Source organism: Thalassophryne amazonica, chromosome 1 (assembly GCF_902500255.1).
Source record: "Thalassophryne amazonica chromosome 1, fThaAma1.1, whole genome shotgun sequence".
Classification (NCBI taxonomy): Eukaryota; Metazoa; Chordata; class Actinopteri; order Batrachoidiformes; family Batrachoididae; genus Thalassophryne; species Thalassophryne amazonica.
The window spans coordinates 146,420,098-146,436,467 of record NC_047103.1 but is presented as its reverse complement, the minus strand read 5'-3'; positions in this window follow the sequence as shown (position 1 = coordinate 146,436,467).

The window sequence follows — 16,370 nt, the reverse complement described above, 5'->3', positions numbered from 1 at the left end:
GGGGGATGTAGTATCTTCTCTTCATCCTGACAGCAGTGACATCTGCCCTGCAGGGCCTTACCGAGAGTTGATTTCCCAATGGCTATCTCAGATTGCTTCAGAGTCAGTCAGCATTGCCTTTCAGTTATGACATTCTGAACCGTGCACCAGCTAGATGCATCAAGAGGTTAACAAGCTGAGAATGGTGAAAGATAACAGTGTCCACTGTTTCTCTGGCCAATAGTCTGAGAGTTAAGTTGAGGCAGTGCGGCCCAGTTCCTTACAGGTTAATGTTAATGCCACCTTCTCCATTTTCATTAAGATCTCAGTATTGCTGTAGGTGCCTACTAAGCACCCAAGCTTGAACAATGAAGCACAGTAACATCAAAAGCTTTAAAGGTGGTAATTTAGTTGATTGATATGAAAGCTCAAATTCAAGTTTCAATTTACTGTATTCATACAGCACCAATATTTTTTTTTTCTAAATTGGTCTTTTGTTTTAAACATGTAGGTCAAAACCTGTATTGAAATCTGTGTTCACTGCTTATTTCCCATTAATGTAACAAATGCATTATGATTCCACACAGGGTTTGACACAGATGAAAAATGTAAACCCTGCCGAAGCTGTGGTTGCCAGAGTCCACAGGATCTCTACATTGGTGAAAACAATGGAAGTTATTGTGCATTGGTCATGTTTATTGCTGGTTGGTCAAGTTTTCTGCCAGTGGATGGAATTGTAGTTTTCCTATGATGAATCTTTCTTTCTTTCTTATCAAGTCTATCCTATATAGGCCAAGAGGCCCAATATTACAATTTGCCCTGGATGAGACCTTACTTCTTCAGCCAGCGCCGGTACCATTTACATTTGGGTGTACTGGTACAATTCTAATGAAGTGTTTTGTCCAAGGACACAGATTACACAGGTAATGTGACTGGAAATGTAACCCAGGTCCACATATTGGGAGCCCAATTCTGTCTGAGCAGCCTGTTCTGCAACAAAAACTGAAAGGCAGTAATCATCGAGGTGACTCAAAAGTTGACATCCAAGTTGTTTCATGGAAGATTTTGGAAAATGTCTTAGGCTTGACAGGATATCTTATTTGGCTCATTTATTGTCCCATAAGACCTTGCAACAGGTCAGGTCAGATCAACCTGGAAGCATACACTGGTGACACAGTTTGTCCCATCCGTCATGCTACAGAACCACTTGGGGCCGACAACCAGTCCATCCATACTAATTAAACAAGCTAGCTAACTGACACAGCCAGATGAAATATAAGTGTCCCTTTGGCATTCTGTTAGTCATTGGGGTCCTCAAAAGTGAAGAACTTGTTTGCTTGTTCCTGCCTACAGAAATGCCCCACATTGCCAAAATGTCACAGCTTGTAAATGATGAGAAAGTGTGGAAACTCCTTGTTCCACAAAAAGTGTCATGCACCTTGCACCCTTTTAAAGGTTATTGTTTTTAATAAGACCAAAGTCCTCACTTGCCCTAGTTGGGCTCCTCACAATGAGTGACTGTGCAATACATGTGAAGGCCAAGAACCTAGGCATCTATTTGTAGTGTGTTATCATATCTGGAGAGAATAATCTGTTTGTTTGGTCATCAAAAGTCTACATTCCTTATCACTATGATCTTCTTATTCTCCCAGGCCAGAGTCACATGTCATAATAGAATGCATCAAACGAACAATGAGTGCTTATATGCTATCTTAACATTAATGCCTGTTCAAGTATGTGTTCTGAATTGTGCTTTGGCAGTTGCATCATCAAGCAAGTCTCAATCCCAAATTTCCCAGTGAAATTGATAAGGTTGACACTGTTTGTGATATTGGTGTTCAGATGCAATCTGACATGAAATTTACCTCACAATGTAAAAATATTGTAAGAAAGGGGTCATTTCCACATTACAAATCTGTTTAATACATTTAAAGGTCATAAAGTAGACTTCTATGTTAGTATGTACAAAACCTATATTCGACCAATCCTTGAGTCCTCAAGCCAAGTCTGGTCACCTTATCTGAAAGGCAATATTGTTAAACTAGAATCAGTTCAAAGGTATTTTAGGAGAAAACTTCCAGGTTTCTCAAATTGTCCACACCAGACTAGACTTGATCTACTTAAATTAGAAAGTCTTCAGTGCAGGAGAATTAAAGCAGATTTATTGTTGTACTATAAAGTTCTCAATAACCTTACATGCATTAATGCACCAGGCAGTTTACAACCATTTAATAGTAGTAGAGGCCACAACAAACACTTGTATAACTATTATACAACCCCTGGCAAAAATTATGGAATCACCAGCTTCGGAGGATGTTCATTCAGTTGTTTAATTTTATAGAAGCAAAAAGCAGATCACATACATGACACAAAACTAAAGTCATTTCAAATGGCAACTTTCTGGCTGAACAACCAACATCTTTTGCAACATTGCATGATGATTTACCCTCTTTTAAGAGTTTGATAATCCTCTCCTTTGTTTCAATTGACATCTCTCGTGTTGGAGCCATGATTCATGTCAGTCCACTTGGTGCAACAGCTCTCCAAGGTGTGATCGCTCCTTTTTAGATGCAGACTAACAAGCAGATCTGATTTGATGCAGGTGTTTTTTTGGGGATGAAAATTTACAGGGTGATTCCATAATTTATTCCTCAGAATTGAGTGAGTCCATATTTTTTTTTCCCTCTGCTTGGTCTAAAAAAGTAACCGTTACTGACTGCCACAATTTTTTTTCCCCTGATTTCTTATAGTGTTTCTTAAAGCCAGAAAGTTGCCATTTGAAATTACTTTAGTTTTGTGTCATGTCTGTGATCTGCTTTTTTTCTACAAAATTAAACAACTGAATGAACATCCTCCGAGGCTGGTGATTCCATAATTTTTGCCAGGGGTTGTAGTAGAACTGATGCTAGAAAACATTTTAGCGCAATAGAATAGTGAAATATTGGAACAAATTGGATTCTAAAATTGTGAATAGTAAGTCAGTCAACCAGTTTAAACACCTCATGTGATCTGTCACTTTCTACACTGATGATTTATGTTAATTGTTATTGTATGTTATTAATTCCAAGGGGAAGTATACACATGTTCCTTACACCCCTGATTTTATGTTTTTATTGTTTTTATGAGAAAAAAAAAAAAACTTTTAATAACTTTCAAATCATCCTGAGTGCATGATCCATCCAGTCTTGTCCTACAAATTGTTTTTGAGTTTTAGCCACAGTGCTGCAAAACACCCCATTTGAAACTTCTTCTGTCCTTACAACACATTTGGGAGTTTCCTTGCATTGTTTCTCTGTGAATGTAAAAAAAAATGTGGCCTTGAGACAACAGCAAAGTCCCAAAGGTCAAAAGGGCTCAGAGTATAAATAATGCTCAGCATGCTAGCATACAAAACTTGCCTGTAGAGCCTCATCTCTGCTGTAAGATGCAGACAAATCTCTGAGGATATGACATCTTCTGCTACCAAGGGACCAAATAGACAATAGTATTAAAATGCATGACAATTGAGGATATATATCATAGCACATCCCAAGAGTGTGTCAGGGAACATGGGTCTTTTTTTTATACCCTGGAAATACACTCGGTCATTGCATTGATGCTTTTGTGACACTTTCTTGTGCCCTCAACAATGTGAACAAAATGACCAGATTTTCAATGTTTGAATTTAACATCCAAAATTGTGGGATCTTAGAATGCCACACAGAGGATTGTGGGAGGCAGCCTACGCACCATCATAGTCATTTACACAAATAGATGCAGGAAAAGGGCCTCTAGCATAAAAAAGACCTCACCCACCCAGTAAGCATGATGTTTGTTCCTCTCCCTTTAGACAGGAGGCTGCGGAGTATCAGATGCCAGACCACCAGACTGAGAAACAGCTTCTTCGCAGAGGCTGTGAGGCTGTTGAGTTCTGATGCAGCACACTAACATTAACTACACTACCTTGGATGGGTAAACACCTGTTAATACCTTGGTTGCACAACACCTTGGCCTTTTGCACATCAGTATTTTGCACAATAACTGGATTTCTGCACACCGACATATTTGTACAACTGAACAACTGATTTGCACAACCATATTTTTTTCTTTTTTTTTTTTTGCACAAGAATTCTGTCATGCTGCTCGTTCCAAATGTATTGCTTTTTATTGTTATTCATTTTTACCCTATGGCCAAAATATGGCCATATGGTATTGTGAAGGCCTTTCATCTCTCCATCCGTCCATCTGTGCTCTGCATAAGTCCAGGCTTATTATTGCTTGGGTTTTCAAATTCACAGAGGGCACTCTTGGGACAGAAACCTTGGACAAGTTCAAAGATGGCTAACCTTGACCTATTTTAAGAGATCAAAAGGTCACATTGTATCCTATTGTTATGCTTATACGGCTGACAGCATAAGTCCATTCCCATTACTGCCAGGATTTTCAGATTCACAGGGAGCATTCTTTGGGCACAGACCTTGGACAAGCTCAAAGATGGCTAACCTTGACCTGTTTTAAGAGGTCAAAAGGTGACATTCTGTTTCCTATTGTTATGCTCATACAGCCAACAGCACAAGTCCATTCCTAATAGTGCCAGGGTTTTCAAATTAACAGGGTGCATTCTTGGGACAGAGACCTTGGACAAGTTCAAAGATGGCTCATCTTGACCTATTTTAAGAGGTCAAAAGGTCAAATTCTGTTTCCTACTGTTGTGCTCATATGGCCAAGGGTATTTTAGCATTGTGCTATATTTTTATTTGAAATAAATTAAAGTTTTAAAGTTTTGAAAGGATCATTTGAAATAACAAACTTAAGAGGAAACTCAACAGTTGGACAGTTGCAGCTGACATGATTTCAAGCATAGGAAGGTTACAGCAGAAATGCAGATTGCTTGAAGATTACTCTAGTTGGTTATTTAAAGGTGTCAAGCAGTCTAATTAGCTCATTCATTGCAAAGAAAGGCTGAACACCTGGTTTGTGAATTAACCTGAAATCACCTTGAACACTGAAGTAAATAACAACAACATCTTGACTTAAAAAATTCTGGCTCTTCCACACACCATCTCACCCTTAGTACACACTTTCTGAGTTTTATTTCTTTATTTATTTTTTAAACTCAGGAATACCTTGGAGCAGAACTGCCCATCTGTCACCACAGCAGAGCCAGATCCACAATGGTATTTGGTACAAGGATGCCCTTCCTGCAGTGGTGTCAAAAGTACACACATTTGTTACTTAAGTAGAAGTATAGATACTGCAGTTTAAAAACACTCTGGTAAAAGTTGAGTATCAACTTGACCTCTTTACTCAAGTAAAAGTGAAAAAGTATGTGCTCCAAAACCTACTTAAAGTATAAAAGTATAAAGTAACCTTTAAAAAAAAAAAAAAAAAAAAAAAGGTAGATGCCACTATATGAATTGAAAGCTTAATTTAAAAACTGATTCGTTCTACATGTGGCCCAAAACCCAAAATTACCCCCCAACACCACCTGTACGAAAATGTTTCAATTCTAGAAGCTCTGAAATGCAATCTGGGACTATTCCAGACAATAAACTGCAGTGAGTGCAGCATCCATTTAGTGAAGGAAAAAAACACAACTTTCCTTATTTCAGTTCATTCCAGTAGTATTCTGCTCTTACTAGGATGCAGCAGTTTTCTAGTTTGGCAGATACTTCTGGAGGAAATCACTGAAGAAATTAACACACTGAAAATATGGGTTGACTGAAACAAATTGTCATTAAATTAGACAGGGATGAAGTGGAGGTGTGAGAGTCACTAGGTGTTCACAGGAAACACTTATTTATGTATGTATGTATTTATATATGTATGTTCATTGTTAGTTGCTTTTATATTTTCTGTTGTGTTTCTATTCAGGTTCTTTTTGCATCTTATTAATATTATTAATATATAAACAAAAATAAATTTAAGAAATACTACAATTTGAAAACAAATGCACCCGAACGTGATGACGGCTGCTTAATGCTAAGTTTTAACATTGAAAATGCCATAGACATGCTAACGCGTTAGCGTCACTCCCGTTTTTAAGTTATAAAATACATCTATCAACTGTTTCAGAAGAGCATAACAGGTCGGTTTAACATAGAAAAGGTAAATAATACTCACAGAAGTATGCTCTTTAGGGTTTTAGCGGGGGAAAATTAAGTGAAAGAAAGAAAGAATAAACGAAGCAATAGGTCGAAGCATTACTTCAATCTGCGAACCACTGCTTGGATTGGTTCACGGTTCAAAGTAAAGCCGTGCTGCAGAAAAGTTGATTACAGGCGCACATAACGTGAAATATATATATAAACATTAAACTGAAACCAAGAGTAACGAGGCTGTTTGTTTTAAAAATGTAAGGAATAGAAAGTACAGATACTTGTGTGAAAATGTAATGAGTAGAAGTCAGAAGTAGGCAGAAAAATAAGTAAAGGAGTAAAGTATAGATACCTAAAAAGCGTACTTAAGTACAGTAACGAAATATTTGTACTTCGTTACTTGATACCTCTGCCTTCCTGACGTAACTCCAGTTTTACCTGGAGAAACATACACAGCTGCCAGTGTTCCGAAGAGGTCTCCCATCCAAGTGCTAACCAGACGCTGCACTGCTTAGCTTCTGAGATCTGATGGGATCAGGCTGACACAGAGCAGACCAGCTGCTTCCACTTCATACATAACAAAAAAAAAAAAAAAAAAAATGCAGAAAAAGGTGTACCCAAGTAACAGCAAAAAGTGTGTCCAAACAATTATCTAAGACTGTAGTGGTAGTTAAAAGGATAAAAAAAATAAAATAAATAAAAATTCCTTTCTCATTAGCATCCATGGGGGCTTTATTATTGCATATAAATATAATTAAAATGTATTATAGAATTATAAACCATGTATTTAAAATGAATTTCAAACTATGTATAGTTACACAGTTTTTATAGCAAAATGTTGCAGAAAGAATTGCCATTGAACACCAGCATTGGCAGGTCCACGACTGGTGCCCTGTGCTTTTCACAGATGAAAGAAGGTTCAACCTGAACACGTGTGTCAGATGTGAAAGGGTCTGCAGGCACTGTGGAGAAAGTTATGCTGCCTTTAAGATCATTCTGCATGACTGCTTTGGTGGTGGGTCAGTGTTGATCTGGTGGGGCATATCCCTGGAATGACACACAGAACTCTACAGGCTAGACAACTAGGCACCCTGACTGCTATTAGGTATCGGGATGAAATCCTTGGACCCATTGTCAGTCCCTACTCTGGTACAATGTGTCCTGGGTTTCTCCTGGTGTACAACAATGCCCGGCCTAATGTAGAGCGAGTATACAAGCAGCATAATGTATATAAAAACATTTTTAGTGACATTAAGATTATCTGTAGAGTCATAAGAATGCACTATCTATCTATCTATCTATCTATCTATCTATCTATCTATCTATCTATCTATCTATCTATCTATCTATCTATCTATCTATCTATCTATCTATCTATCTATCTATCTATCTATCTATCTATCTATCTATCTATCTATCTATCTATCTATCTATCTATCTATCTATCTATCTATCTATCTATCTATCTATCTACATATATACACACACTGCTCAAAAAACTTAAAGGAACATTTTTCAATCAGAGTACAGTATCAATTTACTTAAACTTCTGGGATATTGAGCTGGTCAGTTAAATAGTAGAGGGGAGTGCTAAACATTTTCAGCTCCTTTGGTGTTAATGAAATTACCTGCTTAGACACCCAAAACAGGAATGGTTTTATAGGTGGCGGCCACTGGCATTTTCTCCCTCCTCAACTTTTCAGACTGATTTTTCACTAACTTTGTATTTGCCTGGGGTAAGTCTCACTATTGGTAGCATGGTGAGGTACCTTGGACCTTACAGAGGTTGCACAGGTAGTCCAACTTCTCCAGGATGCCAGTACATACATGCCATTCACAAAAGGTTTGCTGTATCTCCCAACACAGTCTCAAGAGCATAGAGGAGATTCCAGAAGACAGGCAGCTACTCTAGAATTGCTGGCCAGGGCTGTAGGAGGTCCTTAAGCCATCAGCAAGACCGGTATCTCCTCCTTTGTGCAAAGAGGAACCAGATGAGCGCTGCCAGAGCTCAACAAAATGACCTCCAAGAAGCCACTGGTGGGAATGTCTCTGACTAAACAATCAGAAACACACTTCATGATGGTGGCCTGAGGGTCCGATGTCCTGTAGTGGGGCCTGTGCTCACTGGCCGGCACCATGGAGCTTGATTGGCATTTGCCATTGAACACCAGCATTGGCAGGTGCACGACTGGTGCCCTGTGCTTTTCACAGATGAAAGAAGGTTCAACCTGAACACGTGTGTCAGATGTGAAAGGGTCTGGAGGCACTGTGGAGAAAGTTATGCTGCCTTTAAGATCATTCTGCATGACTGCTTTGGTGGTGGGTCAGTGTTGATCTGGGGAGGCATATCCCTGGAATGACACACAGAACTCTACAGGCTAGACAACTAGGCACCCTGACTGCTATTAGGTATCGGGATGAAATCCTTGGACCCATTGTCAGTCCCTACACTGGTACAATGGGTCCTGGGTTTCTCCTGGTGTACAACAATGCCCGGCCTAATGTAGAGCGAGTATACAAGCAGTTCCTGGAGAATGAAGAAATTGATACCACTGACCAGGGGCAAAGTGATGCCCTGGTCCCGATCTGAGAGGAGATCCCCCAGGACACCATCCGTCATCTCATTAGGAGCATGCCCCGATGCTGTCAGGCATGCCTACAAGCAAATGTGGGCCATACAAACTTCTGAGTACCATTTTGAGCTGCTGCAGTGAAATTGTGACAAAATGGACAAGCCTCCCGCATTATTTTTCGCTTTCATTTTTGAAGTGTCTTTGAATTCATCCCTCTGTAGGTTGACAGTTTTCATTTCCATCAAATGATGTGACATCCTTTCATTGAAAACACATTACCAAGTCCATTATTAGGAAAGATGTGCAGCATGATTTTTCTCCCCCTTTCAGATCTGATGTGTTTTCAAAGTGTTAACATTATTTCTCAACTGAGGGTGCACAGATGAAGAAAGACATTACTGATTGTTTTTTTTTAGGAGAAATACTCCAAAATGAATGTACCCAACTTTTACTTGACTTGATGATAACCTGAAAAAAATAATTTCTTGAACCAGTCAAGCAATTCAGTGTGACAGATTGTAAAATTAGAAGGTGGCAAGCCGAAAGACAATCAGAAAAGCTTAACATGATCCTCAGAGGCAGAGACAGTAGTAGTTGAAAAAAGAAATGAGGATTTGCCCATAAAATGTAGTTTTAACAGCCTTATTAAGAAAAACACTTTATTACTTTAATACTTTATTAAAAAGACTTGAATGGTGGGGTGGGGATAACCAGTGTCTTCTTGTCATCACAACAACACAGTAACACAAGAAAAAATGTATTTTCACCTCTGAACATTTGGGTTCTGTTTCAGACATGTGAGGACCAGTGAGCCTCCTATTTCGGGCCATGTTGGCATCTTACCAACTTACTGAATGAATGAATACATTTATTCAGCACACAGCACACACAGTCCAAAACAACAACAAAAAACTTACAACGAAGAAAAAAAATGGATTAACAATGCATCTGTGTGCCTGAAAGGGTATAGGCAGAAGCAAAGCTTTTTAACGCCTACACCTTTAACAAAAAATAAAATTATCTAGTTCGAAAGGAGTGGGGAGAAGTAAAAAAAAAAAAAAAAAACTATTCCCACTCCCATTTTCAACCTTATTAAAAATTATATTTTAGTTCAAATAAAATGGCACAGCAGGACATGTCTGGGCTTATCCAGGTAGACACATGTAAAGTTGGCCTTTTGTTTGCATGCGATTTATGATGCTTTTTTTTTTTCTAAACAGAGGATCCTAGGGGGTTCTGGGGTCCTGTTGATAAGTAAATGAATGAAATGTTAATGAATGCTAATTACTGTGTTATAAAATGCTGCAACATTTTTCAGGGGGACATGTGACTGCATTTTCAATGTCAAAATAAATCCAAATTAAAACAGCCATCACCTGCACTTGGTTTTCTATGGGTTTTCCTGCACTTTTCAGAAACAACAAGATAATGTCAGTATTTTGCAGAGCCAATGTGCACGTTTCATTTGGTCAATCATATATATATGTATATATATATATATATATATATATATATATATTTTTTTTTTTTTTTTTTTTTTTTTTACAGCCCATTCTAATTACAGCTCTTGGAGAACTATCAGAACAACAGGCAGATTGAGATGACAATTGTTAATAATTACTTGTCACTTCATACAAATGCAGTCACACACTCTGTACAGGATGAACTGGTACAAAAATAGCAGATGCATTTTGATATGCTGTCAGTGACACTTTTCATACAACCTGCTTTGTGTGCATCTTTGTGACTGCACCATTAAATCTTAGCCCAGGAACATATGTGTGATAAGTGCTGTTGCTTTTTGATTTGCAGAGAGAGAAATCAAGCTTCCATGAAAACTTTCTAGAGTAACCTTATATCATACACAAATATAAACTCAGCTCTTGTGAGGTGTTTCTTTGTAAGTTTGTCACACTTTCCTGTATCATTTGGCAACTATGGCATTTTGGTCACATGGCACATTTCTCTGGGCATCAAGCAGCAACCAGGTGCTTCAGTGTGGAGGACCCCAGTGGCTGGAGAAGACCAAAAGAACACCAAAATCACACCTGTTAGTGATAGACAGGTGATTATTTTGGGGAGGCGGAGATAGATTTGATGTCTGCCTGGGTTGCGTGGGTAGTTTCTCTAGAATTGTGACCTGACTTATTGCAAGGCCTTTGGTGCCATTGAGAGTTAACGCTGAAACTGGTTATTTTGCCAAGACCAAGATATTTTCAGAAAGCCACTCAGATGTCAATTTTCAACACCTCAGTCTCCTGAATAATTATTGCTTTGCACTTCTAGAACAAATCGCTCATTGGAATAACAGTTGGGCTACCAACATGTAGACTCGGATTTCACTTCCAGTCTGGCTTCCTGTCTGTGTCCTTGAGCAAGACATCTCATCAACACTTTCTCAGACCATCCAGCTCTCTCCACCCAGCGTTTGGCTGGGAAAGTAATCTGGAACATACTGGTGTCCCATTCAGGTGTAGCTGTACACTGTGATCTGCTTCACAATACAGAATCTGTGGATAAGGACTGGCACCAATAGGCCTTGGGGGCCTGTATAGGCCTTATTAATATTATTTTGTAGAAGTATTCATTGGCAACAACACAGTACAGTCTACAACAATCTGACATCTGACCGCAATGATCTTGCTCTTCACCTAAAAGACCCTGCCAGGGCACTTCTGGAATGCCTGTGAGTCTGTGCCTGATTCGGTCCAAATTGGCCAATTAACTCTTTAAGGGACCTTGGTTCCAATGGTAGCAAATTTGGTTCCAATCTAGCAAATTTAACTTTGCTGAGCAATTCTGCAATCCACTTCCATAAGCATGCCAAATTTGGTGCAAATTGGCGTAAAACATTGACTTTTTTCGTCATTGACCCCAATGCCGTTGAACCCAAATGGTAAATTTGATCTGTCCTGGGCAATCCCAGAACCCACGTGCATATGCATGCCTGGTTTGATGAACATCAGAGTGAAATATCAACAGTGCCACTGACCTCAGCCAAAGGAGGAGTATGGGACAGACAGCCCAACATTTCTCAGAGTTATAATATGATTGAGCATTTAGTGGCTAAGGTTGGTCAAAGTCTAACCAGATTTCCTCTTTTAAACATGAATTGCAAGTGTGGGTAAGTGGTTTTGACATCCCTGCAGCTCCACAGTTTTCCACTGCACAGAAAAATAACAAGCCTCTGGATGCTTGACTGACTTGGCAGGAGCTTGAGACAGGGGAATCATCTAAGAGGAAGAGAGCCCTGGGGTATTAAGGAGAAAGAGATGAGTGACTACGTTTCCACTGCAAAACCAATTAGCAAATGACTTTCCGCACCCTGCTCTTGGAAGCTGAAAAGGGAGATATAAAGGGGTTGAGAAATGGTAACACAGCAATGCTGTGTGTGTAGGTGGGAGGTTACAGACACATTTTAAGTGTTCTGTTGTGTACCGTCTGATTATGTACACTTCATTCCAGCCTTCTGTTACCCATGAGACATTGATGCATGTCCATGACATTTAAAAGGAACACACATGTTTAGTAAAAATAACATATTGTCCTACATAGCTTTGACAGCTGAACACATTGCTCTTGCAGGTTCTGTTTTTGAAACATGATGTTCTTTCGGCTGGATTGTACGACACTGCATCACAACGTCATTTTTACCCGAGGCCAAAATATGGCCATCGGGTATTGTGCAGACTTTGCATCCGTCCGTCTGTCCATTTGTCCGTCTGTGCTAAGCACCAGTCCAGTCCTATTACTGCCAGTTTCTTCAAATTCACAGGCAGCATTCTTGGGACAAGTTAAAAGATGGCTAACCTTGACCTATTCTAAGGGGTCAAAAGGTCACATTGTTTCTTCACAGTCTTTCAACGATTCCGTGCTCATATGGCAGAGGGTATTTTTGCATTGCGTTATATTTTAATATCTATAGATATAAGTCACTCCAGAGGTGTTATCAGGTTAAAAAAACAGTGTTTTCAGTTTTTGAAGACTGGCAGTAATAGGACTGGACTTATGCTGAGCACAGACAGACGGACAGACGGAAGCAAAGCCTTTGCAATACCCAAAAGGACATATGTGATGCCCTCAGGTAAAAAAAATGATGTGGATATATATCTATATATCTAGATCTAGATAGACAGATGTAGACAGATGGATTTGCCGGTCGACAGTTGGTTCAGTAAAGGGGAGTGATTTTTTTTTTTTTTTTCCACCTGTCTGCATATATACTAATGGTAAATGCCAAAATGGCAGAACCATTTATGAACATTAATACCCATATATGCAATTTATTCTTGCAAGACAGAAGGTATGTAGTGCATGAGTGAATGTGGTGTGTGTGTGTGTGTGTGAGACCCCCATCCGCCGTTCCCGATCAGCCTACAACATCCTACTCAAAGCCAACAGACAACTTCTGTTAGGAAGGGCCGACCACCAAAAGAACACAAAGACAGACAAGAACTAGAGACAAGTGGTGAAGACAATAACTGTGACGTGAGACACCGAGGAGACGGGGTCCCAACCATACGACATACCATGACAAACAACCATACATGAACAAACAGTGACAGCAACAGTCTAATTAGTGAGCATCCATACCCTAATCTAGAACACTGTAGTGTCAATCCCTTAAGAGCACCCAAAAACTGAACTGTGGTGACGGCCCAAACACACAACCATCCACACTTTTTCTATCATGCACCGAATAGATGAAGGCGGGATGTGAGAGAGCCATATATGAGATCGTGAAACACTCTGATTGTGAAAAAAACAGGGTTTTCTTTTCCTCCCACTTGATTCATGATCTGAGAGTGGCTTCAGTACAGCTTCAATAGCAAAATCTGCCAGCATACAGACATTAATTTTTATAATTTATAATTACACATTTGTAAGAAACTGAGGTTTGTAACATTATATTTTAGTTTCTATAATAAAATAAACTTAAAAAAAACTTAGGATTCATGAAACATGAAATTACAATATTTTTTTCATTTGACTGACTGAGAAAGAAAAGAAAATTCTTAAATGCCTAAAACTAAAAAGACATTTTAAAACATTTACAAACTATTACGTCTATTTTCTATACCTGGTTACTCCAAGTAAGGGTCATGGGGAAGCTGGAGCCTATACCAGCACAAACATTATGTAATAATAATAATAATAATAATAACTATTGTTGATATTATTAAAAAGATTTATTCATATTGTGCATTCAAATCACTCGTAAAATGTGGTTCACAAAACAAAATCCAATAAGAAGACAATAAAATACCAACTGAAAATTACACTTCTAAATACATTTAAAATATATATATATTTGAGAAAATACGTTAAAGCATTAAGATTTAAAAATATACATTTGTCACAGATTTTAGACAGCAGAGAGCAAAAAAGTCTTAATTCTAGTTTTCAAAACTTTTGAACTTAGGTATTAAAATTGATGACTGGCAAATATCAGTGTGGGATGAAAAAGAAATTTGGACATTCCCTCTTGAGATGTCTGGCAATGGAATCACAAACTTTAATGTGCGTGTTGCAGCTGTAATCCAAAGAAGAGGAGCATAGATTGAACATGTCATCAATTATTCAACTGTGCGGAAAACAAGAAACAAAGTGGGAAACCTTTGGTATCAAATGTTAATTTGATGCTTCTGTTACAAGTCTGTAAATAAAATTTTCAAATAAGTTCTCATTTCAAGAACTTGTGTACGATCAAAAAGTGGTTAAAATTTTATTGACCCACCCTGTATACTGAACTGTCACTCACTGAAAATACAGAATCACAGATTTCTTATATGGTCCATTAGTGCAGTGATTCTCAACCGGGGTGCCGCGGCACCCTAGGGTGCCGTGATCGATCGTCAGGGGTGCCGTGGGTATTTTTCATATTCGCGATTATTTTTCATATTCGCGATTACCGTGAATTATTTATTTTATCCACAAAGCATAAAACGACAGAATCTGACGTCAAACGTGCTGCAGCCTCGCTCTCGTCTTAAGGCGGGACAATAACAAGGAGGCTGACGGCAGATTAAAACAGTGCCGTCTTCTTCAAAAGCCATCTAAAATGCGGAGCTGTTGGTGTGTGTGTCTGTGCCTGTGTGCGCGCCCGCACGTGGAGTTAACAGGCTGCAGACTGCGAGGGAGGGGGTGGGTGAGGGAGATTCCTGAATGCAGGTTCAGTGCGCAGCGAGCGCGGAGCAGAGAGAGGATTTTAACCCGAGTGAACGTTAACAAAACAGTCAGTCTTGTTCAGTCTTGAGCTTAATGCAGTGTTTAAGCACAAAACGTGACTGATGAGGAGAAACAATTTCAGAAATGCAACAGAAACAACCACAAATCAGAAAAAGTTGGGACTGTATGTAAAATGAAGATAAAAATAAAAATGTTGCACCATTCGCAGTTTCTCCACTCACAGAAGCCAAACGTTCTTCCAGAGTTGTGTAATTATACTACAATAGTAGAATATAAAGAAGGAGAAAAAAGAAAAAAAAATAGACAATATATTCGTCAATCGCAATTATTTGTCTGACAATTAATCATCTCCAGAAATTCCTAATCGTGACAGCCCTACTTGAGATCAGAGCGCAAAATGCTTGAGGATTTTCAAAATGCAGTGTTTTCTGTATCGATTTTCTAATAATAATAATAATAATAATAATAATGATATTTGGGTTTTGCGCAAAACCAGAGGTAATAGCATTATAATATTATTTTGGTTGGTGGTGTGCCGCAGGATTTTGTAAATATAAAAAGGGTGCCGCGGCTCAAAAAAGGTTGAAAATCACTGCATTAGTGAACGGAATCACACAGCAATGACCATGACCCTCAATGTGAACAATGTTATGGCTTAAAATGGCTTAATATTTATATAGAAAGTCACTGTCTGCTCCCTTGTTTTTTTTTTTTTGTTTTGTTTTTTTTCACTCAGGGTCCCCACAGCAGATTCAAGGTGGATCTACATTTTGATTTGGCACGTTTTACGCCAAATGCCCTTCCTGGTGCAACTCCACATTACATGGAGAAATGTGGCAGTTGTCATGAAAAGCAAAACTAGCTATAGAGAAAAAAAACATTCATACATACATACATACATACATACACACACACACACATACATCTTCAACCACTTATCTGGGATCAGGTCGTGGGTAGAGAGAAATCATTCTTTTGTATTCATTTATTTTATTTATTTATTTGTGTGTGTGTGTGTGTTTGTACAAGGTTGCAAACATGTTTATTTCAGCTCCAAATGTGGAAATTTTAACAAAGATTTCTATGGGGATTGACGTGTCTCAAACCACCATTAAAAAAAAAAAAAAGCTGCTGTTTTTAGCACTTCCACATTGACTTCCTTTTTCAGCACTGCGCATAGCCTCCAACACATACCTACAATAATATTTCACAGCATTCGTCAATAATTTTCTAATTTATATTCTACAAACAGACTTTAGAGCAGACTCCAATGCCACAGTCCAAAACAGGATGCACAGTCATTAAGTTCAGCATCACAGGGTTAAACTCATAAGCGGGATGCGATTATATTTCCCTGCGGAACCATCAGGCGCTGTAACTCTTCTAGTCTTTACCTGACATACACTGATGGTTCCATTGCTTCGCTGAGTTTAGCAGCTCCTGCAGGCTGTCACAGTGAGCCTGTCAACTTAGACTGTCTTTGAGACAGATAACGTGAGTTTTCCTCCTCAGCCTAATGACTGGCAGGTGCAGTGGCAATCAAAATAGATCG